The sequence below is a fragment of the Gorilla gorilla genome, chromosome 13 (assembly GCF_029281585.2).
Source record: "Gorilla gorilla gorilla isolate KB3781 chromosome 13, NHGRI_mGorGor1-v2.1_pri, whole genome shotgun sequence".
In the NCBI taxonomy this organism is placed as follows: domain Eukaryota; kingdom Metazoa; phylum Chordata; class Mammalia; order Primates; family Hominidae; genus Gorilla; species Gorilla gorilla.
In genome coordinates, this window is record NC_073237.2 from 109,961,997 (window position 1) to 109,978,908 (window position 16,912).

At 49.4% G+C, this 16,912-nt stretch overlaps 1 long non-coding RNA gene across 3 annotated transcripts; it reads left to right on the forward strand.

Moving 5' to 3' along the window:
• The first annotated feature begins 294 nt into the window (after positions 1 to 294).
• LOC134756901 (uncharacterized) lies at positions 295 to 14,792 on the forward strand. 3 transcript variants are annotated; one of them, XR_010130324.1, is made up of 6 exons: positions 295 to 700; positions 2,478 to 2,577; positions 3,438 to 3,565; positions 8,911 to 9,026; positions 10,699 to 10,993; positions 11,889 to 14,029. It is a non-coding gene; the product is annotated as an uncharacterized lncRNA (long non-coding RNA). The 3 variants fall into 3 exon arrangements; XR_010130325.1 differs by having other exon boundaries at positions 493 to 700; positions 3,490 to 3,565; XR_010130323.1 differs by lacking the exon at positions 3,438 to 3,565 and having other exon boundaries at positions 493 to 700; positions 11,889 to 14,792.
• Positions 14,793 to 16,912: the final 2,120 nt, after the last annotated feature.

Below are 16,912 nucleotides of genomic sequence, written 5' to 3' on the forward strand. Positions count from 1 at the left end.
CCCTGGTTCAGGCCACCATTCAGCTACCTGCTTCCAGTGGGAGATTGGGCTGGAGCCACTGGTGGCTCCAAGTCCCTCTTGCTCCTCCACTGTTCTTACTCAGGCATGTGGCTCGCCTCTCCACATCACATGCCTGAGGTTGTGTGTGTTTGTGTGCACATTTGTGTTTGTATGTGTGTCGGGGAGGGAGGCGGGCATCGTGCCGGCAGCCTCTCACTCTGCCCTAACTATGAGCTCACAAACCGCCATCCTGAAGGATCCCCCTGCAGAGAAACTTCCCGGCCAGCTCCACCCAGAAGAGAGAGCAGATGGAAAATTGGAGCAAGCCCTCATCTTGGGTCAGGGAAGAAAAGATTCTTTTTTTCCCCTTTTCTCTAAAAATATGCTCAGGGCTTTTTTGAGCCTTGATGCAATAGAAACCAGCTGTGGCCCAGAACGCCCCCGCAGCCTCTGCCCAGGGAAAAGGAAAACAGAAACAGCCGTTGGAGGCGGGATCAATGCCTGTGTTTGGGCTCCAGGCCCAGCCTCTAGCCACCTCTGGCCTGGAATTGTGTCCCAAATGGGCACCAAACAGTCCCTGTTTATTCGTCCTGTTGTGGGCTCAGGGCCCCAGGAGTCACTTAGCCCTTCCTCTTTCAATTCTTGGCGCAAAAGATGAGAAGATGACAAGAAGTGGGCGTTTCTTAAACTCTGCACCCAGGTATTTCCCCATCTCGTGGGGGAGACAGATGGGCACATGAGGTACCCAGATACAGCCTGAGGCTACCTCCTCTGGTAGCCTAGGGGAGGGAGAGGCCATGTTTAACCTGGGGAGCAGGAAGGCTTCCTGGAGGAGGTGACCTTCAGATGGTCTTAAAGGAAGGAGCAGGGAAATTCTAGGATGGGGGACCAGAATCAGAAAGGCCAGGAGATGGGGACAGTCATTACTGTGTGGTGACCAGGATGGAAGGCAAAGGTGGGGGAACCAGCGGGAGCCGCTGGAGAGGAAGGTTGGGACCCTGGATGCTGGGTGAGATGTTCACTGGGTGATGGAGAGCTGTGGAAGGTTCTTGAACAAAGGAGTGACTTCTCTAGATCTTGGAGGATATTTGGAGGGGGATGCTGGTTACCTCATTGGAGCTGAGAGCTTTGTCAAGGAGTCCCTTAGAGAAGAAGCCACACCTGAGTTTCCTGGTACTCTGGCTCATCCCGTGGCACAAGCCTTTGGAGAGGTACTAGTGTGGACAGGTGCTATGGATTTGGAGTCAGGAGATCTGGCTTCTACTTCTGACTCTGCTGTGTGAACTTGTGTGCCCTTGAATAGACTGTCCTTCCCAGGCCTCTAATTTCCCACCTGCAAGAAGGGATCATGAGGGCTTTCCGTTTTTCCGGAATGTCATTGCTGGAGGGTTCGTTGGTGTCCAGCCTGAGCTCTGCTGGACAGAGGTGGAAGGGGGACTCCAGACTGGGGAAGGGACTGCCCACATTCACCCAGCACTATCAGCAGCCAGCAGTGTGGCGACCCGGGCACCCAGGCTCCAGGCTCTGGAGGAGGATTTCCTGCTGTGGACTTGTGGTTCTTGGAGCCCTGGGCGCTGGCCTCTGGCTACAGCTCTGTCCCCAGAGAGCTGTCTCTCCCATCTGCAGCTCAGGCCCCTGCAAGCGTCCTGTGCTGGAACCCCGGTGGAGGTGCCTGCTCTTCGCTCCTCGTTCCTGGAAGGAACTCCAAGTGGTGCCAAACGGGGCCCTCCTGTCATCTTGTCTCATTCCCTCCAGCAGCAGCTCTGTGAGGCTGAGTTTGTCACCCTCTTTTGTAGAAGACAAAACTGAGGCTGGAGAGGTGGATTGACTTCTCCCAAGACCTGCAGCTGGTACTGAGCAGAGCTGGGATGTGAGCCCTGTCTGTCTGCCCCTGGCTGCTCTGCCACGGGGGCCTCTCCTTCCTGCCGCACTCCTGCTCCCTCCAGCCAGATCTGAGCTCTGCCAGGGCATCTTATTCACTGTCAGATCTCAGGGCCCCAGGCCGGGCATGTAGTGGGAGCTTAGGAAATGTTTTTTGGAATGGATGCCTGGCCTACCATTGTGGGGCGGAAAATCCAGGCCGGGCCGGTGGCTCCACCTCCTTGACCAGAATCCTTTGCTGGCCGGAAGAGTTCACCATATTGGTGAACCTCAGTATCATGGCCTTTCACCGTCTTCCAGTTCCCACGTGGCAACCAAGGGAGGGAATGTGGTCTCCCTCCCTCCCTGATGGCCAGCGCCCCCTGCCCTCCAACCACGGCCAGCCCCACAAGGTGAAGGGCCCCAGGGCAGACACTTGGAGGTAAACGGAGGTGGCAGTCTGTAGTTGCCTCAGACCAGGGAGCCCAGAGGAGAGGCTGAGAGAGGGCCTGCCACAGCTGCCAAGGGTGGTTGGCATTAGAAGGCCCCATTAGAAGGGGCCCCGCAAGGTCAGACCAGCTAAAAGTCCTTAAGTGGTAAGCATATGTACATTGCAGGCCTGCTGCTTCCTGGACCAACTCTTCCATGGCCCTGGGTGTCACCCAGTGTTTCTGGAGCCTCTGAGTGGTGCCCGCTGCCTGGCAGCAGCCCCTGGAGGTAGGCACTTCCTGGCATCATGGCAGATCTGCCATCCTCTTGCCCTGGGCTTCTCGCAGTCTTGCAACCCACGTTCCCCAGCCAGCACGGAATTCCCCTTTCTCTGCCTCTGAGTGCACCCCTCCTTTCTGCCTTGCTTGCTTTCCCGTCTTACCTTGCTTTTGGTCCTGATACGCTCTCTACCTTCCTCTGTAGTATCTCTGAGACCCACAGCAACCTGGTGTCCCAGAGAAATAATACTAATAACAATAACAACATCACCGACGATGTTTTCAGTACATTGTATAAGCGCTGCCGGTGCCAGCAGCTGTGCGAAATGCTTTGCACTCACTATCTCCTTTAATCCTCACAATAAGCCTAAGAAGTAGCTAATTATGCAGATTCCTGACAAAAAACACACGGCCCAGTTGAAGGATGCAATTCTGTGGGTGTCATTGTGTGTTGGAATTCCCTGGGGCGTATCAGATACTCCTGCTGCCTGTATCCTACTCCCAGGGGTTGTGGTTTAATGGCTCTGGGGAGTGGCCTGGGATTGGGAATTTTTAAGAGATCCCAGAACATTCTAATATGCACACAGGTTTGGGAACCACCAGTTTTCCTGAAGAGAGTTTAATGAAGGGACTTTAAAAAAGTTTTATTGAGGTATAATTGGCACACAATAAACTGCACATATTCAAAACATACAATTTGATAAGTTTTTAAAAACCATCTTAACCATTTTAAGTGTATCAATCCACAGTATATTTTTAAGTATATTCATATATAAGTATATTCATATTGTTTGAGGATCTCCAGACCTTTTTCATCCTGTAAAACCAAGACTGTACCCATTAAACAACTCCCCGTTTCCCCTCCCCCAGCCCCTGGCAACCACCATTCTACTTTCTGTCTCTGTGACTTTGATGACTCCAGGTACCTCGTAGAAGAGGAATCACACAGGCCGGGCACGGTGACCACACCCATAATCCCAGCACTTTGGGAGGCCGAGGTAGGTGGATCACCTGAGGTCAGGAGTTCGAGACCAGCCTGGCCAACATGGCGAAACCCCATGTCTACTAAAAAGACAAAAAAAAATTTAGCCGGACATAGTGGCGCACGTCTATAATCCCAGCTACTCGGGTGGCTGAGGCATAGAATCGCTTGACCTAGGAGGCGGAGGTTGCAGTGAGCTGAGATCATGCCACTGCACTCCAGCATGGGTAATAGAGCAAGACTCCACCTCAAAAAACAAACAAACAAAAAAAGGAAGTGGAATTACACGAATGTCTTTTTGTGACTGACTGATTTCACTAGCATAAGGTCCTCGAGGTTCATCCTTGTTGCATATGGCAGGATTTCCACCCTTTTTAAGGCTGAACAATATTCCGTTATATGTATGTACCACATTTTCTTTATCCATTCATCTGTCCATGAGCATTGAGGTGACTTCCATCTCTTGGCTATTGTGAATAATGCTGCTATGAACACGGGGTTCCAGGCATCTCTTTGAGACCTTGCTTTTAATTATTTTGAATATATACGCCCAGAATTGGGATTGCTGGGTCATGTGGTAATTCTATTTTTAGTTTTTTGAGGAACCACTCTACTGTTTTCTATATCAGCCACACCATTCTACAATCCCACCCACAGCGCACAAGGGTTCCAATTTCCCCACATCCTCGCCAACACTTGCTATTTTGTTTCTTGGATAGTAGCCATCCTCATGGGTGTGAAGTACTAGCTCATTATGAACTTGATTTGCATTTCTCTAATGATGAATGGTGCTGAGCATGTTTTCATGTGCTTGTTGGCTGTTTGTAAATCATCTTTGGAGAAATAATGAAAGGACCTGGTAGGGGATGACGATGCACCAGAGACTAGTGAAAGCAGCACGTTGTAACCACCTCTAGCTCTGTGGGCCAGAGGAGAGCACTGGGTACCAGAATCACAGATCAGGAGCTGTGGAAGGCGCTGCCCGACAGGATGGGGGACCCTGGGAGAGGGATGCAGCCACATCCAAACTGTGGCCCAGCAGAGGGAGTGGGAAAAGTCCTCGACCTCTCTGTCTTCCTGCTGTCTTCCAATATCCTACCTGGGTGAGGTCAGCCTCCTGGGGATCAGAGCAGGGCAGGGAGGGGTGAGAATGAATCCACTGGTGGTGGGGGCAAGGGGCAAATAGAATCACCCAAAAAAGAGGTATATGTTGCTGACTCCATTTTACAGTCGGGGAAACTGAGAGTCATGTTTGGCACAGTTTAGAGGGACTTGGACCAAGATTTGGACTTTGCTCTAGGTGATGCCAGCCTGATTATTCTAACCTGTAAGCTACACCACCTCCTGGCAGCGGGCAGTGCCCAATGGGGGAGGGTGCGGGGGCAGTGCCCTTCCCGCCAGATGCCACCCCTCCCTTGAGCTTGGTCGAGGGTGATCTGCCTTCTCCTTCCTTCCTCTTCCATTTAGAAAGCAACGGGTCTGAAAGGCAATTCTGTTCTTGATGAGGGTGCAGGCAGCAGAGGGAATTGTCATCCTGCTGAAGACACACAGCTCTTCCATGCTCTGCCCTATGTGTAATTTGTTCTTATCTGCTCCTGGAGCCACCACCTGCTACAGTGTAAAGAGACCCCACAGACTCTCTGGATCAAACTACTCACTGTCCAGAAGGAGAAAATGAGGTCCTATGTCTGTGGCTAGAACCCAGGCCTCTGGGGAGCAACCCAGGGCTCCATCCAGGGTGACCTGAGCCTGCTCTGCTCATCAGAGCCAGTCTTTACCACCCTTCATATCCCGGGAGCCCACAGGTAGAAAGATGGGCATTGCAGGTCACCGTGGTTCCCCCACTGAAGCAAGTTCCCTGGCTCGCGATTAGCCAGTGCTCTGCTGGTTCATGATGCGCTCCAAATGCTAGACCAAGAAAGAAACTGGGTCGGTGGGCAGGACACAGGACCAGCGCTTTGGGAGGAGAGCTGTTCTCAAGCAGTTTGGTGGCATCAGCAGCCTCTGTGTGGTCAGTCAAGCAGGGCAGCCAATTTCCTCTCCTTTCAGCCCTAACTCTGGACTCCTGTACCTGGAGGGGCTCCCTTTGTGCTCCTGCAGCCCAGAAGCCCTCCGAGGCTTGACATGAAAGAGTCAAGGGATCTTGGACTTTTCCGGTGGAAGGGCACCTAGCAAAACCCAGATGCTTTCTCTTCTTGTATGGATGGGAGGACTGAAGTCCAGAGAAGTGGAATAACTTGCCCAGGGTTGTGCTGAGATTTGTGAAGGTGCCGGATGCTGGTGTGCTGGTGGCTGGCATGCTCTGAGCCCTTCCTTCCCGCTGTTTCCCTGGAGTTCTGCTTGGCAACCACCCGCCTGCATTTTTGCAAAGTGATGTCATCTGCAGATAATGGTTTTTCCGTTCCTGGTGGAGCAGGAGTTCCAGATACAGTGCTTCGGGGGAGGGGCTCAAGAGAGCTGATTGTGCACTCCTCAGGCAAGTGGGGCTGCATAGACCCCCTCCCCTCTGACAGCCACATCTCAGTTGTAAGGCAAGGCACCGTCTCAGGCTTCCTGGACTCCGGAGCCTGGAATGACCAAAATGGCAGAGGCCCCAGAGACAAGCCTCCCCTGCCTCCTCCTTGTAGAGTTGGGAATCTGAGGCCCAGAGAGGGCCCAAGCTCACACAGCATTTACAGGCAAAACCTTGACTCACATCCCGACTCCTAACATCTGTGGCCACTTGCCCGTGGTTGGGGGTTTTTCACCCTCAACACCGTTGACATTTTGGGCCAAGGAGTTTTGTTGTGGGGGCAGTCCCTTTCATGGCAGGATGTTTGGCAGCATCCCTGGCCTCGACCTCCTACAGGCCAGTAGCACCCCTCTCCAGTTCTCAAATCCAGACACTGCCAAATGTCTTTCACCTAAGTTGGGGTGGGAGAAAGTAACCCTCCAGCTCCTAAGTCCTTTATCCACTGCCATAGGCAGGAGAGGGTTCTTGAGTCCAAGCCCAAAGGGTGCTTTGTCTGAGGCTCTGACTTAATGTCAGGCACCTTCAGGATGGGAGGCAGGCCTGGAGGGGGCTGTGAGGGGCTGGAGATGGTCCAGGCCCTCCTGGTTAGGAACACTGCTTCCTCTGATCACTTTTCTTGGAGCAGAACTGCCAATTTATTTTCCTGGGGAAATAAAAATAAATGCTGGCTGTTGTAATCTCATCCCTGATCCCATCTGGAAAAAGCAGGCTCATGAATCTTGGCCGCCTGAGCTCTGAGGACTGTGTCTGGCAGAACCTGGAGTTACAATGGGCCTTCGAACATCGGAACAGTCACGGCTGACATTTCCTTTCCCGTTACATGGCTCCTTGGAATGTGAGCCCCAGGGGGCTGTCCATGGGCAGGCGGAATTTGGTGGAAAGAAGTGCTGCACGGGCCGGAGGCCAGCTCAGCTTCTGACTTGCTGTGTGACTTTGGGCCACTTTTCTGTTCCTTTCTGGGCCTTGATTTCTCCATCTGCAGAATGAGGGGAGCCACGTTCCTCAACAAGGGGTCCATGGACCACCTTGTATCAGAACCATTTAGGGAATGTGTTTATGGCTATTCCTGATATTTCTGATTCCTCTTCCAGACCTCCTAAAGTTTTTATGCGTCTCTAAGTGATTTCGATATACATACGTTTTGGGGCCCACAACACCAAGGACTTTGAATTTTCCACCCAGTTTCAAGTTTGAACACATCACAGTTCTTCAGCCTCCTTCCCCCTCATAACGAAGTGTAGAGTTATGAAGCTAGAGGGTAAAATTATGGGGTGGGCTGGAACTGGGCATTGCTCCTAACAATTATCTGCTTTCAAACTCTTGGCAGGGTCTCTGGGGTCCTTGATCCAACTGAAATCACTGTTAAAGCACTTTATTCCTCCAGTAATGAAACTCGAGCTGCTAGTTACAGAGTTTGGTTTCAAAATTGTGCCATTTATTATTTTTGTTGGATTGGCTTATAAACCCTCATATAGTCATACATCATTTATAATGCATTATTCCACAAGAATGCATTTTCCAGATGAGATTTATTTTTTCTGTTAAAAACTTAAAACTGTTCTTTTTTTTTTTTTAAATGGCAGTCTTTCGCCATGTGTTACCTATTTATACCACCTTAAGTGAAGGTCAGGAAATGTAATTTTACTTATTCTCAATGCTCCAGGGTTGTCATTGTGAGTTTTAACTACTGTATGCATTGATGTAAATTTTAGGGACTCCAAAACTCACTGTGCCTGAACTATGAATGTCCCCCAAGCTGCTTAGCCCTTGTGTCTGCTTTTAAAAGTTCTGCTTTGCTTCTATATTTTTAAAGACTTCTTCCTCATGAGATATCAGCAGTTACTTCTCACCACGTTATCATGACTCCTTTGAATGAAAAACCAATAACCAGTGTGTATCAGGATTGTCTGTAGTGTAAGAGTTCATAATCAATGAATGAGAGGATTCTCTGATGAGTCAGGGATGTGGATTTTTGACATTTGTTTTGGCAGCTGAGAATAAGGGGTAGTTTTTTTCTTTCTAATTTTCACCCCAATAGCAGCTGCTTTCTGAGAGTTTTCTAGATAAATGTGAAATGAGTGTAGATCGATTTTTCCATGTAACTAATTTACATTCTGGGTGAACTCATTTTGCTTCTGACTTAGAGGTGCTTTCATTTCCTTCTCATCTGCTCCCTGTTCTTGGAGAAGCTGCTCCACCCCTAGCCCATGATACATGACACATGACCCAGCCCACTGGGCCCCCTGATGCCACCTGGGCCAATCAGATTTTCCAGTCAGGAAATTTGCAATTGAGATTCAGAGCTGGAAAGAGTCACCTGCTCTGATGGGAGCTGCATTTGTGGACTGTGACTCAGAGGCTGAGGCCCCAGGGAGCCGACCCCATGGGCCCTGGGCAAGCCCAGAGTGAACGTGGAAGCCGGGCTGTGGAGGCTCCCTGAGCAGACAGTCCGTGTGTGTGTGCGTGTGTTTGTCTGTGTGCATGCACACATGCTGGAGGATGGGGCAGAACGTAGGGTCCCAAGCCCCTGAGGGAGAGGCTTGTCCTAATCAAGTCACAGAAATCAGGGCAGGGAGAGCATGAAAGAGTCTTGTTCCCCTCTCTGCATTTGGGAGATTCAGGCTCCGGGGAGAGGAGAGACTGACCCATGATCATCCAGAGGGGACTTGGTTAAGCTGGTCCTGAGCTCTGCCATGCATGTTCTGTTTTCCTACCCTGGCAGCTGGCTCAGAGCATGGACAGGCCTTGTCTCTCTTCTCTTTTTTTCTGCCAAATTCTTTTCTGTTGGGAATCTGAATAGCGGGTAGATGCAGTCATGGCATGATTTGCTCCAAATATCTCCCCAACAGGTGGTCAAAGTGTCTACAATTCCATCACCAGATCTTCCATTTCCAGGAGTAACCCTGGGCAGGTGTATACCATGTGTCTTGTTTACAGTGGGGATTAATAGTTCAAGGAGCCCAAGGTAAGGAAACCCATATTTGATGAATCTCCAGACAATTTATACCCACCACACAGCCTTATGAAGATAGCCCAATCACGCCTGTGTTACAGAGGGGAAAACTGAAGTTCCGAGAGGTGAGCTGACTTGCCCAAGGTCACATAGCACGTCAAAATCGGGGCTCACATCTGCATCCAGAGTCCAGGCTCTTTGCCCTAAAGCAAGCTCATCTGATCTGGGAGCTGGGGATAGGCTGAGGAGGCGAGCGGGTGACAAAATGAACTTGTCCCATGGAGTCATTCAGTGGGAAAAGTTGTGGTTTGGGAATTAGGGCCAAATGGCTCCTTAACCTTGGGCATCATGGTGGGCCTCAATTTCCTTACCTCTGCAGGAGGGAAGGACTGGATGTACTCTGTAATCCCAGAAAACTCAATGGGCTGAGGCAGGAGGACCTACTGGCCATTGAAGACTGTCCACTCCTGGTCCAGATTCCAAGTGACCAGGCAGAAAGAGCATGGACTTTGGAGTTTGATTGCCTGGCTTTAAATCCCCCTGCTCCACTCGCTACTGCGGTGTGGACTCAAGTAGGTTAATTAACTGCTCCAGCTGCAGTTTTCTCATCTATAAAATGGGGATAATAATAGTATCTACCTCATAGTAATGATTAAATAAGTTAATGCCTGTAAAGCCGCGACAGTGCTGGGTACCTAGGAAATGCTTAATGCATTTTTTTTTTTTTTTTGAGATGGAGTCTCGCTCTGTCACCCAGGCTGGAGTGCAGTGGCGTGATCTCGGCTCACTGCAAGGTCGGCCTGCCAGGTTCACGCCATTCTCCTGCCTCAGCCTCCCAAGTAGCTGGGACTACAGGTGCCCGCCACCACGCCCGGCTAATTTTTTTGTATTTTTATTAGAGATGGGGTTTCACCGTGTTAGCCAGGATGGTCTCGATCTCCTGACCTTGTGATCCGCCCGCCTCGGCCTCCCACTTAATGCATATTAATTATTGCTATCATTCCTGACACCCTGTAGTGTGCCCCTCGGGGATGAGAGGGTTTAACTGAACATCTGTCTCCTCCCGGATGCAGTGGCAACCCTGGGATCTGGCAGCAGGCCCCTGTGGGCTTTTTTCCTGGGCAAAGTGAGTCCATCATCACTCAGACATGACACACGGCCTGGCCACCCCCTCTGGGGCCACAGGCAGCCGATCCTGGGCTAAAAATACCAGTCTCATGAATGGAGCCAGGGAGGCCATTCTGGGATCCACAATTAGTGTTTGTGTTAAAACCCATTCTCTGACTCTCCACCCCTGGGCGAGGCTTAGCACCACCCCTTATGTGCTGCTGATTCCGGGGAGACTGACCTTTTCAGCTCCCAACACTCACTCAGGGTTTGGGGGTTTGGGAAGGGAAAGGAAGGGGAGTACATCTGAAGGGTCCTTTAACAAGTAGGGAGGCAGCCGGTCACCCAATTCCCCTACTACCGAGTAGGATAGGAATTAAAATTCCCCTTTATAGTGGAGGAAATGGATGTTTCCAGAGATTGCAGCCTGGGGATATATAGTTAAGTCTGGGTTCTGGGCCAGTGCTCCCTCCAAAGTCTCTTCTCCCTCCACCTGGTGCCACCCAACAGCCCTTTGGGGAGGGGTCCTGACTTCGGGGGTGGGAGCTGACCTCAGGCATCTTCCATCTCTCCTGAGACTTGAGGTACAGTCATCCTATGAAGGACCAGAGCTGGAAAGTGGGGGCCTGGCTCAGGGAGCAGCAGAACCAGAGCAGAAGCTGAGCTGGAGATGCCCTGATGGGGCCGAGGTGGAGGCTCAGGCCTGGGATGGGCAGTTGGACCAGCAGGTCCAAAACAGCAGAAGCCAAGGCAAGCAGCAGTCTTGGAGATGCCCTCTGACCTGCCATGGACTGGAGCCTCTAAGATGCTTCCTCCTGAGGCTGGAGCTGATGACTGGCATCCTTGGGATGTAACCTGCGTGCAGCTGGCAGGTGAGGACGTCATGCAGGGCAGGAGCTCAGGCCCCCCAGAGGGGGTCACACCTGGCCAGGCCATTGCCCTGTGAACATCTTTTCCAGGGACCCTTTCTCTTGCTTGTTTGTGGCCCCCACTAGACTGTAAGCTCTTGAGGACAGAGCCATTGGGAATGAATGACAAGGTGAGTCTGGGGGCCCAGGACCCCAGACAGCAGCTGTCCTTATTGAGAGAAGGGTTAGGGCTCCCGGAGGCATGGAGAAGGATGAAGGCCCAACTTACTCCACTTGGGGACCATCCTGATCACAGAAAACACTGCCTGCTTCCCTCACCCTCAGGGACAGCTATGCCCAAAGGGAGGGCCTCAGCCTCTGGCTGGAGAAAAAGCAGATAGTAAAGATGGTGGCCCTGTGCTTTCAAGTTTCTCAAGCCAGATCCCGACTAGGCTCACAGTGTGTATTTGGGACTTTTAGAATTTGGGAAGTTGAGACCTATGAAAGTTTGAGAACCTGGGAAACTTCAGAGCTTTCAGGATCTTTTGAAATCTTGGACGTTTTAGAATCTGGAGCATCTTTAAACCTGGGGAACTTTAAGAAGCTTGAACTCTTCTGACGTTGTGGAATTTGAGGGATTTCATTTTGGGGCTCTGTTGGTCTTAGAGTGGATGCTGTCCTCTTGGTGTAGAGGAGGATATTCGTCAGCAGACCTGAGCCCTCTCCTCCCACCGGCCCTCAGAGCCCAGTATTTCAAATATCTCAAGGTTATGCAGTTTTAAACTTCAGATTTTTGAAGTGAAATTGTATTAGTTATCTTAAATGTTCGATGTTGTGTTTCTCAAACATTTATTGGCCTACTGGATTTCTAAGTTTCTGGCTCTTTCTTTTGCAAATGATTTTTCCTCTCATGTCACAGATTCAACAAATATTCACGCTGGAATGGGATGCAGAAGTCACCTACTTTCAGAGATGGGGACACTGAGACCCAGAGAGGGCACAGCCTTTTCTCGGGGGCCTCCAGTGACTCAGAGTCAAATCTGTGCTTCTTGGCTCCTGGATCTCTGAGCTGCACCCACTGGACCCCTACGCCCACCCCAGCACCCCTGTTCTCCATGGCGGCCCCGCCCTGAGGATTTCCTATGCCTTTTCACAGAGCTTTCTCCTTCTCCTAGATCGCTTTTCTGCAAAATGAGGCTGGGGAGTTCTGAGCCAAGCCCAGGCCCACGTGCCTGGAACCAGAGACAGCATAAGGAGCAGACACTGCCAGGTCACTTGCAGCAGACTCCAGGAGGAAACGAGGGAAACAGAACCTCTGCCGTAGCCTAGCCAGGGCTCTCAGAGCCTAGAAAGCTCTTAGGAGAAGTGGAGAGTTGTTCAGATCCAGGCTAATTTGTCATCTCCAGCCCTTCTCTGGTGATCAGCTTGCCTCTTCCTCTACCTGCCCCTGTAGCCTCCTGCATCTTCTCCTCCCTTTTCTGTCACATGCCTTCTGCTTCTTGCAGCCTCTGCCTCATTGTGGTTTCTCTTGCTGTCCAGTTCTGGTGAGCTCATGGCTTCTGTAGCCCAGTTTCTCTTTGCTTCCCTTTGTGAATCTTTCCTGCTTCGACTCTCACTCCCAAATTCTTAACTTACACTCAATGCCCCCAGAGGGAGGACTTGATTGGTTTGGAAGTCCTCCACCAGGACAGGCCAAGGATTAAGTGAGTTCTTATATGAGGTCTCTGATTCCCTAACTCCAGCTAGGTGTTCACTTATTCAGTTCAATTCTGACACCAACTCCAGGAGTTAGTGCAGACCCCAAGGTTTAGGGCTCAGCCCCACAGGGCTGTCCCCCTTTAGCCACCAGTCACACACAAGTCCAGGGACCATCTGTACATCTGACTGCCTGGCTCTGAATTTCAGGGTTCCCATAACCTCCCCTTCTAGTTAGATAATTCACTAGAACATTTCACAAAACTCAGGAAAGTGCTTTACTTACTATTACCGGTGGATTATAAACGATACTACTCAAGAACAGACTCATGGAAGAGATGCAGGGAACAAAACATGGGGGATTTGCACAAAGCTTCCACGCCCTCCCAGCGAGTCCCTGTGTTCACCAGCCCTGAAGCTCCCAAACTCTGTTGTTTAGGGGTTTTTCTTGCAGTTTCATTATGGTGGATTAAATCGTTGGCCATTGGCGATTGAATTCAATCTCCAGCCCGTCTTGCCCCCATGGAGGCTGTGGGGGCTGTGGGGGTAACCAGCCCTCATCATGAAGCTCTCTAGGGCTCCTCCATAAGTCATCTCATTAGCATATAAAAGGCAATATGTTCAAGGGTTTTAGGTGCTCTGTGCCAGGAATTAGAGACCAAGACCAAATATTTATATTTTATACCACACCAGGCCACTTCTCAGCCCACTGGCCAACTTCAAGATTGACTGCTGTTAGGTCACAATACCCACTTGGCCAGGGTTAGAGATCACTCAGTATCATGTGTGGTGTAAGCTGTTGAGATTGGGCATAGACACTGGCAGGTGACTGACGGGCTGGACAACTGACAGATGCTCACCTTGGCCAGTGTAGGCACAGATAGGGCAGGACCCCATTCGTTTAAGTGTTCCATCTTCAGAAATCCCCTCTTCCCCACTTCTTCCTTCTCTTCATTCCTTCTTTGCTATTTTTAAATGGCACATTGGAAATAAAACAATTGTCAACATATTCAGCCCTCCCACAGCGGGCTGCCAATCAGCACAGTCCAGCCTACGTCCGCTTCCGTTCCCTCCACCTTAGCCCTCACCTCCCTCTTTGCTCTTGCCCCCCTCCCCAGGCACTCAGGTCTCTGTTAGTTTCTCAACAGCTTTGCATATGCTGTTCCCTCTGTTTGGAATGAATGCTCTTCCCCATCTCCCACCCCTGGCTGGCTTTTCCTGGCTACCCAGTCTGAATGATGCGCTCCTCTTACATATGTGCCCTGTGTGTTTCTTTACTGATGCTTGTCAGCCTGCTGATCGACTTATTTGCACAAACATTTAATAAATCACTGGACCGTCTGCTGTAAGCGGGCAGAGATCGGATCTGTTTTGTCTTGCTCAGTACTGTGCAATAACACCTAGAACAGGCCTGGCTCGGTACATAGCTATTGAATAAGTGAGTGAATGGATGAATGTCATTGAATCAGAGATGATTATGATTCACAAAGGCTTATATGTATGAGCGAATTTGAAAAAATAGAAACAACTTGAATATTCAATAATAGCCAATTAAAAATATATTATAGTAACCTACAATGGAATTTGCATGGCAATTAAAATCATAATTTAAAAGCATATCCATGACCAACAGCATTAGTCATTAGGCAAATGCAAATCAAAACCATGATGAATTGCCACTTTACACTCACTAGGATGGCTGTAACTTTTAAAAAAGGGAAAATAACTGTTTTTGGTGAGGATGTGGAGAAATTGGAAGTGGATGTGGAGTCTGGCAGTTCCTCGAAAAACTAAACATAGATTTATCATAGGGGCCGGGCACGGTGGCTCATGTCTGTAATCCCAGCACTTTGGGAGTTATGAGGCAGGTGGATCACCTGAGGTCAGGAGTTCGAGACCAGCCTGACCAAGATGGTGAAACCCCATCTCTACTAAAAATACAAAAATTAGCCAGGTGTGGTGGCACGTGCCCATAATCCCAGCTACTCAGGAGGCTGAGGCAGGAGAATTGCTTGAACCCGGGAGGCAGAGGTTGCAATGAGCCAAGATGGCGCCACTGCACTCCAGCCTGTGCAACAGAGCCAGACTCCATCTCAAAAAGAGAAAAAAATAAAAAATATTGACCACAGGACTCAGAAATTTCACTCCGAGGTATAGATCCAAGAGAAGTGGAAATATATTCACGCAAAAACCTGTAAATGAATGCTCATAGCAGATGATTAATAATTTTCAAAGAGTAGAAAAAACTCAAATGTTGATCAACTGCTAAAGGGATTCACAAAATGTGATCTGTCTAAACAGTGGAGTATTATTTAGCCATAAAAAAGAATGAAGTACTGATTTATGCTACAACTTGAAATGTTTAACCTTGAAAATATTATGCCAAATGAAAGAAGCCAGTTACAAATAGTCAAATGTTGTAGAATTCCAATTATATAACCTATCCAGGTGCCAAATCCAGACAGATAGAAAGCAGATTCGTTGCCAGGAAATGAGGGGAAGGGGAGTTGGGGATTGGCTAGTATTAGGTCAGTGCAGAAGTAATTGCAGTTTTGGCCACTTAAAATAAAAACGTCAAAAACTGCAATTACTTTTGCACCGACCTGTTAATAGGTATAAGATTTCTTTTGGGGATGATAGAAATGTTCTAGAATTAGGTAGTGGTGATAGTTGTACAACATAGTATACTAAAAGCCACTGAATTGTACAATTTATTTATTTATTTATTGTGACAGAATCTCACTCTGTTGCCCAGACTGGAGTGCAGTGGCACCATCTTGGTTCACTGCAACCTCTGCCTCCTGGATTCAAGTGATTCTTTCTGCCTCAGTCTCCTGAGTAGCTGGGATTACAGGTGCCCACCATCATGCCTGGCTAATGGCTAATTTTTATATTTTTAATACAGACGAGGTTTCACCATGTTGGCCAGGCTGGTCTCGAACTCCTGACCTCAGGTGATCCACCCGCTGCGGCCTCCCAAAGTGCTGGGATTACAGGCGTAAGCCACCGTACCAGGCCTGAATTGTACACTTTAAAGTAGTGAGTTTTACGTTATGTGAATTGTATCTCAAAAAATAAATTAAAGTATGTGCAATGAGAGAAGACGGTGTTCATGGTTTATTAAAGGGAAACCACAAGGTTACATAACTTACCTGCAATATCTACCATACTCTATACATACGAGAATTCCTAAAAAGTAACAGTATTAGAATATGTGTGTGTGTGTGTGTGTGTGTGTGCGTAGCAGATACAGATGCAACCACAAACTGAGACATGTAAGAAATGTCATGTTTGTCTCAATTTTAAAATGACCTGAGAAAGAACTCTTCTGTGCACTCGCTTTAACCCTCTTTCTTCCTTACTACTCAAACCTTGGCTAGGTTGAAACTGCAGCCTGGAGAATGGGATTGGAGGTGAGAAGAAACTGACATTCTGTCTATTTCTAGACCAGAAAATTCTGCACTGGTCTAGAAATAGACATGATTGCCTTGGACTGTGTTTGCAATTTAAAGGAATTGTCATTACTAAGACAGCAAAAAAGTCGCCCCCTCAACCCTTCCTGGAGTTGTCCCACTGACTACATTTTAAAGAGATAATAGAACACAAAAATAAAGTTGTGCTTTTGATTACATTACCTGTCTGGCTTGTTCAACCTGCTGGTTCCAATAGCATTATTTCTGCACCTGTTGCTAGCTAGGCCTTGGGCTACTATAACAAAGGTTTGCCTCGTTTAGCCTCAAAAACATCCTAAAGGCAGGCCATACCCTCCAGATGATCCAGAAGGAGAAACTGAAGCCCAGGGTGGTTACATTGCATGTCCTTGGTCACACAGCTAGTAGGTGGCAAGTTTGCCTTTCTGAGCCTCTATCTCCTCATCTGTGAAATGGGGATGCTATGGTTACCTTGCAGGGTCACTATAAGGATTCACAGAGGTGAATGGGGGTGCTCTGCGCACTGTAGGGGGTGCAGTCAAGGATCACATCTTCCTCTTTGAGCCTGCCTCCCCGTCTCCTGGCACTGTGTCTCTGGATGAGACTGGAGCTGTGTTTGGCCTGGTATGTCCTCACATCTGGAAGGCATAGACTTGCTGGCACACTTGGGTTTTGGGTTCTGGAAATCCCCTCTCCTGTCCCCTGACCTTCATCTCTGGGCAGCTGACAGCAGCTGACTCCCCACAGCCAGGCTGGAGGGGTCTCAGGCTCCGGGAAGGATTTCTGCCTCCCCAGAGAGGGCTGGCTGGCTCAGCCT